We start from the raw sequence: 18750 nt of genomic DNA, 5'->3' as shown, positions 1-18750 counted from the left end.
CACGAGTTGTTATTGCTGTTGTTATTATTAGGAATGTCACAGAAGGGCTTTGGCGTGATGGTAACATTGCTAATTAATTAGATCTGTGCACTGTTCCCCTTTCCTCTGGGGTGCTCATTAAAGTATTCTGACAATGCCTTAGAATGGGAAGACGAAAGGAAGAGGTATGAATGGAGGCTAATAAACCAGAACAAAGTAGGGCCAATGAATGGAAGGTGGAGAGGAGGAGAGGCGTCGATGTAAGAGACGCCTTCAGGATCAGAAAATTAGCAGCTATTAAAAAAAATCTCAGAGGTGCGGCCATTTTAATTTAGTATGCTCTTTTCTAGTTAGAAAAAGGCACACGATGGCTCAGTGGCTAAGACGCTGAGCTTGTCAATCGAAAGGTCAGCAGTCCAATGGATCGAATCTCTAGTGCTGTGTAACGGGGCACTTCTCCCCGTTACTTCTCCCAGCTTCTGCCAACCTAGCAGTTCGAAAGCATGTAAAAAATACAAGTAGAAAAATAGGGACCACCTTTGGTGGGAAAATAACAGTGTTCTGTGAGCCTTTGGCATTGAGTCATGCTGGCCACATGACTACGGAGACGTCTTCGGACAGTGCTGGCTCTTCGGCTTTGAAACAGAGATGAGCATTGCCCCCTAGAGTCTGGAACATATGTGCGAGGGAAACCTTTACCTTTATCTTTTTAGTTAGGCAATTGGTAGTGGGAACATCTAAACCCAAACATGTTTTTCCCTCTTTATAATTCAGCTCAATGTTCCTTTCCCATGTGCTTGGGACTGTCCAATGGCTATCCTCTTGGCCTAACCATTAAAAGATTTCATTTGCAAGATTTCATTCATTGCTCAATGCAAAATCCAGGAAAGGGATTGCATTGTATGGCTCGGTGAGTTGGTAGACATAGACTGAATGAATAAATGAATGGACCAAATCTTCCCTAAATTAATGGGCTTAGATAAGCAGATTCTCACTAGAAGCGAAAGGATTGGAGAAATTTTGAGCAGCGACTTCTAACATCAGATCCCATAGTTATTTCAGAGAATGGCAGGACATCTGCCATTCTCCAAGCTGGATGGAATGCGGTGAAGCTAGACCAGGCAGGGGTGTCAGGGTGGGCGTGGTCAGAGTGGGTGTGGCCTGCTCAACGTCACTTGTGTCAGGAGCGCCTGTGGTGACCAAGCGCTCTACAAATGAATTGTTCTGTCCCCCTCGCCTCAGTCCAAGTGATGGCTTAATTAGCCAGCACTATCAGCTCTGGCAGCAAACTAGTGAGCGTATGCCAAGTGTCTCTGTTATCTCCCTTGATGCCAATAAGTCAACAAACAGTACTTCAGCTCTTGGTCAAGCAGTTGATTTGCCTGCTACGAAGAGGCATAGCAGCCCTTGCTGCTTTTATATCCTGTGGGGTGTGGCTCCATGACTCAGCACTTCCTAGGCCTGACCTACCCCTGCTTCTGTTGTTCCTGCCTCTCCTGCCTATGAAACCTAGGGTCCAGCCAGGCCTGATTGCCATCAGCTGGGTCTGGAGGCATGGCCTGGGGGGGAAGAGTCAGGGGACGGAGGCCTCGTTATCTCCTCCACATGGCCTGCCTCTGGCTCCTGGAGTTGAGCCAGGGAAGCCGGTGCTCCCGAGGTAAGTCCTGATGGCCCTTCCCCCTCACTTTCTAAGTCACTTTCTGGCAGGGGGCCCAGCTCGGGGGGCACAGACACAACATGAATACAGGCTCCTGAGTTCCATTTTCAGCTCCGATGGCTTCCAGCAACTCTCTGCCAGCAAAAATGGAGGCCCTCCCGAGCTCCATTGTAGGCTGTGCCAGTTTCTTGCAACCCTCTGCCAGCAAAAACGAAGCTCAGGGGGCTCTCCCAAGCTCTTTTTTCACTGACAGAGGCACTGCAGGCTGGTCCTTCGCTTTTTCCAAGGTGGCTTCGTGGGCCAGATCTAAGCATCCTGCAGGCCGCATCCAGCCCTTGAGTTTGACACCCCTAGGCTAGACAATAAGTATGTTTTTAAGCAAAGACTGTTGATGGTGCGCTCCACATGACATTCCCGAGTTCAGATGTGACTACTAAAACACTTAGAGATACTCCCAGAGCCCTCAGAAAAGGTGTAACATTCAATGTGACATTTGATTATACCTTTTGATGTGACAGAAGAGAGAAGTATTAAATATATGAGTAAACCCTTCATTTTTCCTTGGGAACTGCCTACTTCCTAGACTGTGGCCAGTGCATGCTACTGAAAAACCGTGACTGCCCTCAACCAAAGCCATGTTTATCCTTGGATGCAAGAAAAGCAGATGCGTACCAATTTTCATCACTCCGCTTGGGCCAAAGATATGTATTCTTTAGGACCTACGACTGTATGACTGTAACTTTGTTGCTTGTATCCTTACGATTTATATTGATAGTGATTGTTTCCTGATTGCTTTTTTGTACCCTATGACCAGTGGCAGGATGCAGCCAGTTCGCACCGCTTTGGGAGAACCGCTTGTTAACTTTCTGAGCAGTTTGGCAAACTGTTTGTTGGAAGAAATCATTAGGACAGAGAACCGGTTGTTAAATTACTTGAATCCCACCATTGCCTATGACTATCATTAAGTGTTGTACCCTTACGATTCTTGACGAACGTATCTTTTCTTTTATGTACACTGAGAGCCTATGCACCAAGACAAATTCCTTGTGTGTCCAATCACACTTGGCCAATAAAAAATTCTATTCTATTCTATTCTGTTCTATTCTATTCTATTCTTTTCTTTTCTTTTCTGTTCTGTTCTGTTCTACCTATCCTTACAATTAGTCTTCATTAGTCTTCAAACCAATGCAGAAATATTGGTAGCATCAGAGGCAATCTAGGCCTCAGGCCTCTATCTCAGGCCTCAGGCTTCTATCTTAGGCCTCAGGCCTCTATCTCAAACCCGCTCTTCCAAAACCATCCAAGGATCTGCAAAAGGAGGAAGAGAGATATGTATAGAGTGATAAAACGGGTCACATGGATGAAGGAGCCACTGTTACGTAGGTTTCTAGCTTCTTTCCCAACCCTTTTAATACATTTCTGGCCTAAAACTTTGCTCGGGTAAAGATGATAGAATAGTTTTGTTAAGCCAAATGGAGTTCTATCAATTCTGCCCAAATGATCTCGATTTGAAGGGGGAAAGTGCCCGGGAATGTTTGCATATGCTTCCACAAACCCATTTGCTGTTTAGGTGTCAGAAATAAATTTTACCACTGGAGTCGGCAGCATCTGATTAGTGAATTATTCAGTTTGGATATTGTATGCTGTGTGACCTCATTAGTAACCCTGAGGTGAGTGGGATGCATTAGACTAACCACGGCGTTGCCATTGAGGAGAAGGATGGGGGCATTAAAATGGATTAAAGTGCTTTACCAAGAAATGCAATACACAACCCATAAAAAATATTTTAAAAAGCACATTGTTAAAGCTGGAAATAAACAATCCAGCATAAAGCAGAGCTGGTGGGGAACAACAGGGCAGAGATACTTAGGCAACAATTCACAAGCAAAGAGTCTTCTTGGCTAAAAATCTAACTTTTTTTTTTAGCATTGCAATGCCAAACATATAAATGGAACTCATTATCCATTTTGGCTAGATATTGGTTCAAATCATCTTTGTTGTTGTTGTGAAGTCATCTCCGACTCATCGTGATCCCATGGACAACGTTCCTCCAGGCCTTTCTGTCCTCTACCATCCTCTGGAGTCCATTTAAGCTCACACCAACTGCTTCTGTGACTCCATCCAGCCACCTCGTTCTCTGTCACCCCGTTCTTCTTTTGCCCTCTATCTTTCCCAGCATTAGGCTCTTCTCCAGTGGGTCCTTCCTTCTCATTAGGTGACCAAAGTATTTGAGTTTCCTCTTCAGGATCTGGCCTTCTAAAGAGCAGCCAGGGTTGACCCCCTCTAGGACTGACTGGTTTGATCGCCTTGCAGTCCAAGGGACTCACAGGAGTCTTCTCCAGCACCAGAGTTCAAAGGCCTCAATTTTTTGGCGCTCACCCTTCCTTAAGGTCTAACTTTCACAGCCATACATTGCAACTGGGAAAACTATAGCCTTGACTGCATGCACTTTTGTTGGCAGGGTGATGTCTCTGCTTTTTAGTAAGCTATCTAGATTTGCCATAGCTTTCCTCCCCAGGAGCAAGGGTCTCAAATCATCCAGTCTAGCTTTTTAAAGTTTTTATGAAGTAATGGGCAACTAAGGTGCCTTTGGACTTTTATGCCTCACGTGTGAAAAATAAGCACAAAGGAAAAATGTTCCAGCTAAGAACTTTTAATATCTACATCATCAAAGGTACATAGCCTATACTGTACCTCTGATATAGATAACAATTCAACTTCATATCCAGTTGAAGAATTGTGACTTCTACAATCCTGAACCACAATAGGCAATAAGCAGAGTGCTAAACTATGTATACAGCCATTTTTCAGTTTTCCCATGTCTAATATAATGTGATAGAGGAGAAAGAGCAGAGGAAAAGTACAGAAAAAAGAGCAACAAAGGGCAAATTGAAGCAAATGAACCTATTTCTAAATGAATTATTAGTATCGGGTACACATAAATATAATTTTGAGCTATCTGGATTGATGGCAGTTGCTAGTTGAGCCTCCATGAAGCTGTCTGCTTTTTTAAAATAGTCACATAAGTCAGTGTCTGTAATACTTCATTACTGAGCAATGAATCCCAATTATGCCCTATGTGAATATCATTTATCTGATTTAAAAATAAATCTTTCCCCAATGTTCCCTTCAAAATTAGACAGATCGGCCCTGTCAAATCGGAAGATTCAAAGATTGGAAAACAAACAAACATTGTGCAAAGCCCTGGTGGAGTTGTGCATTCAGTAAGGAAGGCAGAGAGAAACAACACAGAATTTTTGATGATGATGAAGATGATGATGATGATGATGATTTTACATCTCCATTTTTTTTGCTTTTAAAATCCATTGATGCTTTCCTTCCCACTGGATCCAGTGGCATGGAAATCATATCATTCCAAGCAATTCTACCGTCTGTACTCTGTGAAGAAAATACTTGGAAATTGGGGAAGTGTTGGATTCTGTGAATTCACACAAACCAGATTTTACCCACAAAATACCCCTGGGTCCTTCTCACTTTTGTTTTCTACCCGTGATGAAGCTCTAATTTTAGACAGCTAAAACCCAGGAAGGCCCCAAAGAACTTTAAAGTTGGATTTCTCCTTCCAACGATGGAGCCCATTTTTTGCTCTTTCAAGAGATCTGTTCCATCCCTCTACCCTTGATGTCCTCTAAAAAACAATTGATTGGATCCGTCCCTGCAATTATTTGTTGAAGTAGTTCAAAACCTGCTCGCATTTTTTTATCACCTCCCCACTCCACCCCTTCTCCATCCATCCATCTTCTTTAGCTGCACTTTGAAAACCTATTATCTTAAAAAATATACTTTGCAGAGACTCAACATTGATCTCATCTATATTGTTTCCAGATGAAGAAAGTGAGACTTGAGCATGCCTTCAGTTGTGTTTTCGCTTGCCCTTCGTTTTTGCTTTTGGGTTAAGAAAATGTGGGTTTGGGGGTTAAGAAAACATGGATAAACTTCAGAAACTGAAGTCTGTGTGAAGGTGGGGGAGAGATCATTGTCTGAAGCCAATGGATTTTAACAGGGGGGAAAGTCTGACATGCTAATATTTGTTGGCTCAGCATCCATTGCAGACAAATGGCTGCTAAAAGGCTTTGTGGTTCATTGATGTCCATGTTTTTAACCACACATTCATCACCCTTTTCTTGAGATGATGCCTCCTGTTTCTGCAGCTGCTACTCTTTCTTCTAATATAGCCAAGTCAATGTACAGAAGATTACGGCACTCTGAAGCATAAATACTGGTGTCACGCTGGAAGATTACCTTTCTATTTTATGATAAAGTGTTTTCCAAAACTTTTTTCAATAGAAACAAGAATTTTGGTGAAATTCTCATGGGTTCTTGATGTTATGGTATTTATTTACAAGGTGGCCAAGAGGTACATGTGAATATCCTATCTTTCATTGTACAATTGTCGGTCTGCTGGTCTACAGACACTTTGGTTTTTCACATTTCCATTAAATCTACCTGGAGAGAACATTGTTTGTTTGGTTTCTTTAGGTACCCTGTTTCCTCGAAAATAAGATGTAACCGGAAAATAAGTCCTAGCATGATTTTTCAGGATGCTCATAATATAAGCCCCATCTCCCCAAATAAGCCCAGTTACAACTGTCAGCCAGATGGGTGCATTTAGCACCGTATTTCCCCAAAATAAGACCTAACTAGAAAATAAGCCCTAATGCAACTTTTTAAATATAATTAATAATTTAATAATTAATATAAGACCTGGTCTTATTTTCAGGGAAACACAGTAGTTATCACCATTTTTTGTAGCAATAAATTCCACAAGTTAATTTTTCTTTTACAAACAAGTTAGTATTCACCATAAATCCTTATCATTTTCACCAGGTGATATCTAATATAATAAATGGAAAAAACAATATATCTCCTAGTTTGTTTCAAGGAGACTTTTCTTTACTGTCAATGGTTTCCTTGGATTTGAGGTGTATAGACTTTAACTACATAGAATTTACTTTTTTTCCCCACTAGAACCCCAAGTTATGTTCAAATAAGTTGAGTCAGAAAAATGGAGACAAAGTGATCCGCTTGGAGTGTTCCAAATAAATCTTTCAGATGTCCTCAAAATTGGTTTTACTGGCTGAGGCTGTTGGAAGATGATTTAACAACATCTGGAGGGCAGAGGTTTCTCATTTCTCCAACTATGCACACACACACTTTATTTTCTGGATCAAAGGCATCATCTAATTGCAATTGTAGCATGAATGTTATTGGAATTTACAAATTAATTAAAGCACACAACTGAAGTCCTTCTCAAGTCAAATTAGTTAGCTGGAACTGTCCAAGGTTCTGAAGCAAGATTTTTCTGGTTTAATCCTCATGGACCAAACTCCACCAATTTTTGATCTATTAGTTTATAGTCCGTACAAGGCTCTTGTCAATAATCCCTAGCAATTCAAAGTGTTACAGAATTAGTCAAAAAATATCATGGTCCATTAATGAATTTTATTTATGTTGTGTCAAATTCAGACACATTGGCTGTCAATTAAAGACCTACTAAACACATGATTTTCCCAGTTGCAATGTATGGCTGTGAAGATTAGACCATAAGAAAGGCTGAGCACCAAAGAATTGACTGCAAGACGAACAAACAAGTCAGTTCTAGAGGAGATCAACCCTGACTGCTCTTTAGAAGGCCAGATCCTGAAGATGAAACTCAAATATTTTGGCCACCTAATGAGAAAGAAGGACTCACTGGAGAAGAGCCTAATGCTGGGAAAGATTGAGGGCAAAAGAAGAAGGGGATGACAGAGAACGAGGTGGCTGGATGGAGTCACTGAAGCAGTTGGCGTGAGTTTCAATGGACTCCAGAGGATGGTCAAGGACAGGAAGGCCTGGAGGAATGTTGTCCATGGGGTCGCGATGGGTCGGACACGACTTCACAACTAACAACAACAACAAAACACATGTACACAACATACTAAACTTTTGGATATTGTGCAGATCCCAGGCAATTTGTTTACTTTATGACTCAGCGTATTGTGAACCCCCAAAACAAGTTAATTAAGTAATCAGTTAAGCTTGTGATGTGAATCCAGTACTAAGAACCCACCGCACTTTGTGGCATTTTGATTCTTTGCCTTAAACACTTCTCCAGTCCTTGGAATATATCCAATCTCTGTGCATGGAGACTGTCAAGGTTCTATAATAATACTTTAATTCAGTAATGAGCTAAATTGACCATAGTTGTTCCTCTGTGTCCTATTTTTCAGGTTGTTGCCCATAAGTTCTGATCAAACGAAGATCTGAGGTGAGACTTCAGCATGAGCTGGCATTTAGAAGTGTGCAGAAGAAAAGGTAGTGGAATAGTAATTTTCTAACTAAACATTTCAGAGAGAACTATATAGTTCTGAAGAAAGAAAACTAAAAGTGACAATATTATACCCTGTTTCCCCCAAAATAAGACATCCCCTGATAATAAGACCAATCAGGCTTTTGATTGCATGGCATTAAGGCCAAGCGCTTATTTCAGGGTTCAAAAAAAATGCACACGCACAAACACACACACACACACACACACACACACACACCATGTTTCCACTGAAATAAGACCAGGTCTTATATTAATTTTTGCTCCAAAAAGACACATTATGGCTTATTTTCTGGTTAGGTCTTATTTTGGGGAAAATACAGTACTAAATGCCTCCCTCTGCTGACAATCTTAACTGGGGCTTATTTTGGGGGTAGGGCTTATATTACGAGCATCCTGAAAAATCATGCTAGGGCTTAGTTTCTGGTTGGATCTTATTTTTGGGAAAACAGGATATTTAGGTATATATTTCATATACCAATTAAGGGGCTTTGATATGAAAACGTTGCTGCATTCACACAATATCCTTTGCGCACAAAGATTCATTTTAGTGATTCAGTGGTGATTTCAATCATCTCTGAATCTACTTTCTAAATATGATTTTTGGCTTAGATAAAATGTAATTTGATTTGTTGCTTCTGACTGAACTAATAATATAATGCATTTGAACACATGTGCAAGAAGAAGTTTAGTCCTAAAGTATGAGATAAAAATTCAAAATCAGACTGAATTTGATAAGTTATCTGCATGTTCTACGTTCCTATCGCCTCATATATACAATATGCTAACTTAGTATTAATTCGGATTATATGACATCATTTACTGTATGGTATGAATCTAGTTTTAGCCAGATATTGCATTATTCAATATATTATGAAAACCTAGAAAATGGCTACAGTAAGTGTACTGTATGAACAGACTCAAAGAAAACTTTCTCCCCTCTTTTAAGTTTGTCACCAATAAATCCAACTGGGCTTTTAATGGAAGCTTTTAAGTAGAAAATATCCTTTGTAGTTTTTTTTGTTTGTTTGTTTACATTTATACCCCGCCCTTCTCCGAAGACTCAGGGCGGCTTACAGTGTATACAGAACTACAGTGTAGTTCAGAGTATTGTATTTATACTACTGGTCCATTCTAGTGTAAAAGTGTTATTTGAAAAAATGAAACTGTACTTTAGAACTAGCAGACCTTGGGATCAAATTGAACATTACCTTAACTCAAATTCTGAATTCAGAACTCATATTCTATATCATTGAACTATAGTTCTTATTATGAAGAAACAGAATTAATTGAATATGGTTTATGTCCTACTAACATCGGCAGTGCATTTTCATGAATTTAGGACAGAAGTCTTAAGAATTTTCTTGAAATCACAGATCTGGAAAGAAACCAGATTTAAACCATTGCCTCCACTTCCTTACACCAGACAATTGGCTCTCCAGCTTCTGCTTGAATGCATACAGCAAAAAAAGAGTTCAATACCTTATTTGATAATTTGTTCAAATAATGTTTCTGCTACCATTCAACTGGAATTTATCTTCTGGTAACTTATGACCATTAATACGTGTCCTATAATGTGAGACAGCTGTGAATAGGTCGTGACCTTCTTTATGGAATTCTTTCAGCTATTTTAAAAGTGTCATCTTGTCTCTATTTAATCTTCTTTTCTCTTCCCAGGACAGCCTTCCCAGATTATTCCTTATAACCCATCTTTACTGCTTTTCTTGTTTCTCTGAATCTTTCTTAAAATCTGCTTCCCAGAACTAAATTGAAGACCGACTATTCTGACCACTGCAGCATACAATGGAAATATTAGTTATGCTAATTTGTTTGTTTACATTTATACCCCGCCCTTCTCCGAAGACTCAGGGCGGCTTACAATGTATAAGGCAATAGTCTCATTCTATTTGTATTTTTTTTTTTTTACAAAGTCAACTTATTGCCCCCCCAACAATCTGGGTCCTCATTTTACCTACCTTATAAAGGGTGGAAGGCTGAGTCAACCTTGGGCCGGGCTCGAACCTGCAGTAATTGCAGGCTGCTGTGTTCTAATAACAGGCTTCTCTACTGCCCGAGCTATCCCGGCCCTTGCAGACTATTTTCCTATTGTGCACTCTGATATTTCATTTGCCTTTTTAGAAGCCATTTTCCACTAGCATCCGATACTCATTTTGTGATTAATTTCTATTCCAAGATCCTTTTAACACATATGATTACCAAGCAAAGTATTTAACATGTTAATTATGTGCAGTTGGTTTCTTTTTCTTAAGCGGAGAACTTTGCATTGTTGTTGTGTCTCGCCCAATCTCACCACAGCCGGGGCCTGCTTATCTGCTTCCGAACGCTGAAGAATGTCCTAGCATGCCTCCCGGCCCCAGCCCTGGCTCCATGCCCAGACAGGCTGAGGAGGGGGCATCTCCCGGCCCCAGCCCTGGCTCCATGCCCAGACAGGCTGAGGAGGGGGCATCTCCCGGCCCCAGCCCTGGCTCCATGCCCAGACAGGCTGAAGAAGAGCAAGTATCTCCAGCCCCCAGCTCTGGCTCCATGCCCAGGCAAATGGAGCAACTAGACCCCTCCCCCTCCTCCACAGCATGTGAGCCTGAGGAAGGTCAATTACCCACAGCTGCCGACTGGAGTGACCCTCGCGTCAGAAGACTTGATAGGCGGAGGCAACAGAAGGAAGGGAGGGGCAGGCCTGGATAAGTGCTGAGTCATGGAGCCACACCCCATGGCCTATATAAAGGATCTGCTTTCTGGCATTCTCTGAGTCAGGCAAAGTCTAAACATATCTTGCTGAAGTCACTTTCTGGTCTCCTGCCTGCCTTGAGGACTTTGCTAGGACTTTGGCAGAACTGCAGAGGCACGCCTGATTCGGATTTCCCTGACCCGGCCGTCAGCGGAGGAGTGGGACATGACAATTGTCTCTATTCAATTTTAGGCTGTTATTTGTCACTAATTCCATATTGAGATCTAGCTTGGCCTAGTAATTAAGGGAGCTGGCTAGAAACTGCGATACTATGAGTTGTAGTCCCCCTTTAGGCACAAAGCCAGCAGGGTGACCTTGGGCCAGTCAGTCTTTCTCAGCCCTAGGAAGCAGCTCATGGCAAACCATTTCCAAAATTTATTTATTTATTTATTTTATTTGTCAACAAGTACAAGGAAACAAGTAACAGTATAGACATAGACATGGACACATGAAAAAAGATTGGCACAAATAAAAGGAAATAAATAAGCAAAACATAGCCATAAACACATAGAATGATTACATATAAATGGGGACAGTAGGACAGGGATGGTAGGCACGCTGGTGAGCTTATGCACGCCCCCTTAGGGACCTCTTAACAAACATGGAACATCCACGGTAGACAGTTTAAGGTAAAAGGTATTTGGGATTAAAGATACTAACAACAGGATCAGGTACAGGGTTCCAGACATTTACTACTCTATTGCAGAAGTCATATTTCCTACAATCACGATTAGAGTAAATTACATTGAGTTGGAATCTATTGATAACCTTTGTGTTATTACAGTTGAAATTAAAGTACTCATTTACAGGTAGGACATTATGGTAAATAATCTTATGAACTAAGTATAGGTAGAAACGTAGACGGCATATTCTGAGGCTATCAAGACCTAAAATTTCAAGCCTGGTGCTATAGGGAATTTTATTTTGAGCAGAGGATTTGAGTAGTCTTCTCGTAAGAAAACTGTAGGGCCTTCTCTAAGGCAGTTGCCAGGGGTCAACACAGACTCGAAGGCACAAAAAACCCAAACCAAAAAGCCAAAAAATATATTGAAATTGTTTCTACCTTCTAGACCAGGGGTGTCAAAGTCGTGTCATCATGATGTTGTCATGTGACATATCACAACTTTCCCCCCTTCACCAGGCATGGGCATGGCCAGCGCGTGATGCATCCGGCCCACGGGCCGCGAGTTTGACACCCCTGTTCTAGACAATTAACAACTCCTGTTCTGGACTATTAACAACTCCTTATTCTCATCAGAAAAAAACCCCAAACTAATAAGTTTTCCTCTTTTCCTCTTAATTCAAGTGGGTTATGGATTTTTTATTTTTTTTTGAGAATGTAAAGCCCACTCTAGACTACTTGATATCGCCTTTCTGTGTGGAGTAAGTGTTAATGAGCACTCTGTAAGTATGATTTTCAGGCAATTCAGCCCTTATTTAATTAGCCTGCTAATCAGAATGTCATATGCTGTACTAAAGTCAAAATATGTACATTATATTTACACTTTCTTGCAAAAAGAAAGTCACCCTATTTTTTTAAAAAATCACATTTTGTCTGAGAAGAGCTGTTCTTAGCTAGTTAGGCTGTGATTTCTTTCAAATTCTTTTTTTTTAAATTTGCATTTATGTCCAGCCCTTCTCCGAAGACTCAGGGCGGCTTACACTATGTCAAGCAATAGTCTTCATCCATTTGTATATTATATACAAAGTCAACTTATTGCCCCCCCCAACAATCTGGGTCCTCATTTTACCTACCTTATAAAGGATGGAAGGCTGAGTCAACCTTGGGCCTGGTGGGACTTGAACCTGCAGTAATTGCAAGCAGCTGCTGTTAATAACAGACTGCATTCGTTTATTACCTTTTAAAGTGCCATTTACTTTAGCAGGAATATAGCTTCTATAGAGCTGAGGTTGGAATGCAGCATTACAGCCTGGCGGTATCTGCCCACTGGCGGTATCTGCTCACTGCCAGGAGTTCAATTCTGACCGGCTCAAGGTTGACTCAGCCTTCCATCCTTCCAAGGTTGGTAAAAGCAGGACCCAAATTATTTGGAGGCAACATGCTGACACTGTAAACCTCTTAGGGAGAGCTGTAAAGCACTATGAAGCGGTATATAAATCTAAGTGCTATTGTTCTTGCTAGGTGATCTTTATCTTCTTGCATTCTTCACTGAGAATCTGAGAATCCATTTCTTTTATCCTTATTATCCTTTCCTTTATTCAGAGCAAATTTAACGGAGCCCTTTTCATTGTGATACCAGTATAAAATATCCAAGTTTTTAGGGAAGCATCTTAGGGCACTAGGAAGCAAATTCACTCTGATTAGATGGCCTCTCTACCACCTCCTTTCTGAAATAGAACCTAATAGATCTGTGATGGCGAACCTATGGCACGCGTGCCAGAGGTGGCACGCAGAGCCCTCTCTGTGGGCACACGCACTGTCACCAGCCGCTCTTCAGGTTTCCAGCGTGCACATGTGTGCCAGCCAGCTGGTGTTTGCAGATGCCGGAATGCTGGAAAATAGCCCAAAACCTGGCCTGAAAACGGCCCGGAAAATGGCCAAAAAACAGGCATGCACGTGCCAGCCAGCTGCTCTTCAGGTTTCCGGTGCTCCGCCGTGTGCGAAAACCAGCTGGCTGGTGTGCATGTGCATGCTAGAAACCCAAATACCAGCTGGCTGGCACGTGCATGCATGCCAGCCAGCTGATCTTCGGGTTTTGGGTTCTCCAGCCTGCGCACATGCACGCACATTTCGGTTTGGCCACTTGGTGCTGAAAAGGTTTGCCATCACTGCTATAGATCTAATTCCTTTACTCTCCAAAAAAAAAAAAAAAACAACCCAAACAAACAAACACCTAATGCATATACAGCCCAGGAGTTTTGGTGCGAGATTTTAATTCTGTATAAAAGCGCTGTCAACCCCATCTATCAAAACATTACAGGAAACTCATTTAGAACTATTTAATAATATATACACATTCACCGTGCCTCTCTAGCCATTTGCACGGCTGATTTGTATGGACTTATTTAAAGTCTCCGCTATTCTTCTTTCAATGTTTAGATTTCTTTCCACTAGCTATCTTTTGATTACATGAAGAGAAGCGCCATTCAGAAGGAAAAAACAACTTTCAGGAGACAGGGAAAGAGTTTGAAGCAGGGGTGAAATGCTCCCAGTTCGGACCGGATCCCCTGATCCAGTAGCGATGGTGGCGGGTGGTTTGGAGAACCGGTAGCAAAAATCCCTGCCCCCACCCATGCCAAGCTCATCCACGTGATCATCAGAGGTGGGGTTTTTTTTACTTTTAAAAGCATTTTTTTTTCCAGCGGAAAAAATGCTTTTAAAAGTAAAAAGAAAAAAGCCTCTGATGATCGCACGGCTTAGCTGGGATCGTCAGAATGCTTTTAAAAGGTTTTAGCGATCAGGCAACTCAGCTGGGATCATCAGAACCCTTTAAAAGCATTTTTACTACAACCTCTTTGGCTGAAGAGGTTGTAAAAAATGCTTTTAAAGGGTTCTGGCAATCAGGCAACTCAGCTGGGATTGTCAGAGCCCTTTAAAAGCTTTTAAAAGGCTCCTCTGGCGATCCCAGCTGAGTTGCCTGATCATCAGAGGCTTTTAAAAGCATTTTTAAACAACCTCTTCAGCCGAAGAGATTGTAGAAAAAATGTTTTTAAAAGAAAAAAAAAAAGGAGTTGGCCACGCCCACCCAGTCACATTACCCCCCCACCAAGCCACGCCCACAGAACTGGTAGTAACAAATTTTACATTTCACCCTTGGTTTGAAGTCTAATATTAAATACACCTTGCTCTCCATTCACACATGTTTTGGTCCGTTACAGGGCGGTTTGATAACATTTTTTTTTTCCAACCCTGGGCTTCTCCATCACCTTAGATGCTGTTCATCTATTAGCTGAATAAACATCCTTAAGCATTAGGATATGTTTTGCTTTTAGAAGAGAAGATGAGAACAACGCATAAATGAAAGATGAGTGCAGACATTGCTTCAGACCACTGATAAAACTTTCATTGTTAAAAGAATTGCCAAATTGGTGTTTGTGTGTGTGTGTGTGTGTGTGTGTGTTTGTGTGTGTAGAGGCGGGGAAGGCAGGGAGAGAGAGTTGCTGTTTCAGGCAAGGTTTTTTTTAAAGCCTCCCCACCCCATTTGTGTGGAAGCCGGGTTGTCGTGTCCCACTCCTCCGCTGACGGCCGGGTCAGGGAAATCCGAATCAGGCTTGCCTCTGCAGCTCTGCCCAAAGTCCTAGCAAAGTCCTCAGAGCAGGCAGGAGACCAGTAAGTGACTTCAGCAAGATAAGTTCGACTTTTGCCTGACTCAGAGACTGCCAGAAAGTAGATCCTTTATATAGGCCATGGGGTGTGGCTCCATGACTCAGCACTCATTAAGGCCTGCCCCTCCCTTCCCTCTGTTGCCTCCGCCTATCCAGTCTTCTGATGCTAGGGTCACTTCAATCAGCAGCTGTTGGAAATAAACTTTCCTCAGGCTCACATGCTGTGGAGGAGGGGGAGGGGTCTAGCTGCTCCGTTTGCCTGGGCATGGAGCCAGGGCTGGGGCCGGGGGATGCTCCCTCCCCTGCAGCCTGCTTGGGCATGGAGCCAGGGCTGGGACCGGGAGGTGCCCCCTCCTCTGCAGCTTGTCTGGGCATGGAGCCAGGACTGGGGCCGGAAGGCATACATTCCTCTGTGTTTGGGAGCAGATAAGCAGACCCCGGCTGCGGTGAGAGCGGACAAGACACAACACGGGTATTTGCCTCCCTTACCAAACTGTCTTTTGATTAAAACCAGATTTGTTTCTATTTTTGGAGTAAAGGTAGAAGCCCCTCTTTCTCTACTTGCCACGTTAAGCCATGAGTATTAATGCAGAGATTGCCAAACGACACCATTGATGTGTAACAAGAATGCGCTAGCACACTTGGGGGGAAAACTCAGAAGTTCAAACTGTACACAAGTAGAAAAAATATTCGGGGAGGAGGAATTAAGTTTTAAGGTAAAGGAAACTTCTGCCCTATTATGATTGAACCTATTCAAATGGTCATGGGATATTGATTGATTGTCTGGACAGGAAAATGAAAAAAGTTAAAAATAATAGGACAAAATGATTGGCAAGTTTTGGTCGCATGATGTAAAAAAAAGATGTTGATACTCTAGAAAGAGTGCAGAGAAGAGCAACAAAGATGATTAGGGGACTGGAGGCTAAAACATACAAAGAACGGTTGCTGGAACTGGGTATGCCTAGTCTGATGAAAAGAAGGAGTAGGGGTGACATGATAGCAGTGTTCCAATATCTCAGGGGCTGCCACAAAGAAGGAGTCAAGCTATTCTCCAAAGCACCTGAAGGCAGGATGGGAAGCAATGAATGAAAACTAATCAAGGAGAGAAGCAACCTGGAATTAAAGAGAAATTTCCTGACAGTTAAAACAATTAATCAGTGGAACAACTTTCCTCCAGAAGTTGTGAATGCTCCAATACTGGAAGATTTTAAGAAGAAATTGGACAACTATTTGTCTGAAATGGTATAGGGTTTCCTGCCTAAGCAGTGGGTTGGACTAGAAGACCTCCAAGGTCCCAATTCTGTTATTCTGTTCTATTCTGCTATTGTAAGTACTTTGTTACAGGTGCCACTAGTTTTCAAATATGAAAAAATCTATAAGAAGCTTGTGGTTTTCCCAGCAGTCTATCCTATCAGTGTTGAATTATACTGATAATTTCAATTCAGCAACATCTACACTTCTTGGTCAACCTCAGCTCTTCAGCCATCAGATGCACATTGATAGACGAGACTATTTGTTGCTGACTCCACCGATGTTCACTGAACTCAACCTAGCTGAGGTCAGCCCCCTGGCATGTAGTAGCTCATGTATGTGGAGATATGATCAACTAATGACCACCCAAGACAAAATTTTATCTGAAATAAACTAAAATCTTTAGGTTTGGAAGCTAAACACCCCTGACGGGAAACAGTTCCTTCTAGAACTATGTGTGAAATGTATATTTTGCATTGGGCTATTAGAACTATATTTTTATGAAAGTTCACACTATAACTCCTATTTCCACACATTGTTCAGTCGATTTCAGAGCCCAGATCTTGCACTGCCTTGGTTTAGTACCTTCACCACGCCCAACTGGGTATCAGAGATAATAGAATTATTGAAACCTGTTTGTGGAGAAAATAGGTATTACTTGAATTATAGGTTGCCAGTTGGAAATATTTGGGAGGTGTTGACATTGGAAGGTGGGAAGGAATGAACGTTTCGTCATTATTTTGTTTTTCTTATTCCATGCATGTAAAAACAATGCAATGCAATTGTTCTAAAACAATAAGTGGCAAAGCTATGTCAGATTTTTTATTTCTTTTTCTCCCTTAGCTCCTTGTTTTTTTCTTCTTCTACCTCAAAAAATAAAACTTAAAAGCGGCCAACACCTTTCTCTGAAAAAGCTGTGCCTTTCTTAGGTGTATGTGTTTGTGAATCCCATTCATCCCCTCCATAATTACTTACTGAGAGAGGGAGAGGACCACATTATACCCTTTAGAGAAGATTGCTCCCTATATAAAGATTGTTTCTACTTAAGCTATAATTGGTAAACATCACCTCCTTGGAACATTTTTAAGTGCGCCACTATAGGTACTTTGTACTCAAATCTTGTTTGCATCTGTGAAAGGATGGACAGTATTTTATTACAGTACATCATCTGGAAAGGAAGATATTTAAGCCTATCAAATGCACCTTGAAACATTTCAGATGCAATATTTCTCCGAATCCCAGTTTTTATTATCTATCATTTACAAGGGGGGAAAATGTACAGAAGAACTGTCCCTACCATTAAGTAGAGTCAGAGATCTCCCTGCCTGAGAGGCATCCACTGCAAGGATAGTATTTATTTAAAATAGACAGTCTTATGCATATCTGGGTGCCAAGCGATGTAAATAGTGGTGGGATTCAACCAGTTCGCACCTATTCGAGAGAACCGGTTGTTAACTTTCTAAGCAGTTCGGAGAACCGGTTGTTGGAAGAAATCTTTTTTCTTCTTCTCCATTTTACAGGGCTAATCCTGTAAGGAAGGCAGGAAGGAAACCTTCTGGTGGTGTTTCTAGCCTAATCTTTATTGCCCTGCTTACAGAAACTGCCTCTCTGGTTAACCCTTATTACATTGTAACAGCTAAGGCGAAGCGCCCAGCGACGTGAGCGACATTGAGTTGGCCACACCCACCCGGTCACATGACCACTGAGCCACACCTACCCAACTGGTCATTAGGGCAGAGATCTGGTTGTTAATTTATTTGAATACCACTACTGCATGTAAGGAACTTATCATTTCATCCACACTGTGGGAGTTTGAGATGTCAACTGTCCTGTGATAACCAGAGCTGTTAAACCAGAACGTGGAATAGTTCATTGACAGCTCTTCTACCTTCTCCTGCTTTCTCCGAATATTTTCTATTTTGACTTGGCAATCCCTCTTTATTATTTTTTATTTTATTTATTTATTTTGTTAAACACGTATAAGATAACAGATCTAAGTATAAACATGATTATGAATAAAGGATATTAATAAATGGGGACAATAGGACAAGGATGGTAGGCATGCTGGTGCGCTTATGCACGCCCAGTGATGGGATTCAGCCAGTTTGCACCACTTCGGGAGAACCGGTTGTTAACTTTCTGAGCAGTTTGGTGAACTGGTTGTTGGAAGAAATCATTAGAGCAGAGAACCGGTTGTTAAATTATTTGAATCCCACCACTGTGCATGCCCCTTTCAGACCTCTTAGGAATGGGGTGAGGTCAACAGTAGACACCCTAAGGTTAAAGTTTTGGGGGTTTTAGGATGAGACCACAGAGTTTGAGGATGTAAAATGGAGTCAAGCAGTGGTGGGATTCAGCCAGTTCGCACCACTTCGGGAGAACCGGTTGTTAACTTTCTGAGCAGTTTGGGGAACTGGTTGTTGGAAGAAATCATTAGGGCAGAGAACCTGGTTGTTAAATTATTTGAATCCTACCACTGGAGTCAAGTAGTGCATTCCAGGC

This window comes from Ahaetulla prasina, chromosome 13, assembly GCF_028640845.1.
Source record: "Ahaetulla prasina isolate Xishuangbanna chromosome 13, ASM2864084v1, whole genome shotgun sequence".
Lineage (NCBI taxonomy): Eukaryota > Metazoa > Chordata > Lepidosauria > Squamata > Colubridae > Ahaetulla > Ahaetulla prasina.
The sequence above is the reverse complement of the archived record's forward strand: the minus strand, read 5'-3'. Positions refer to the sequence as shown.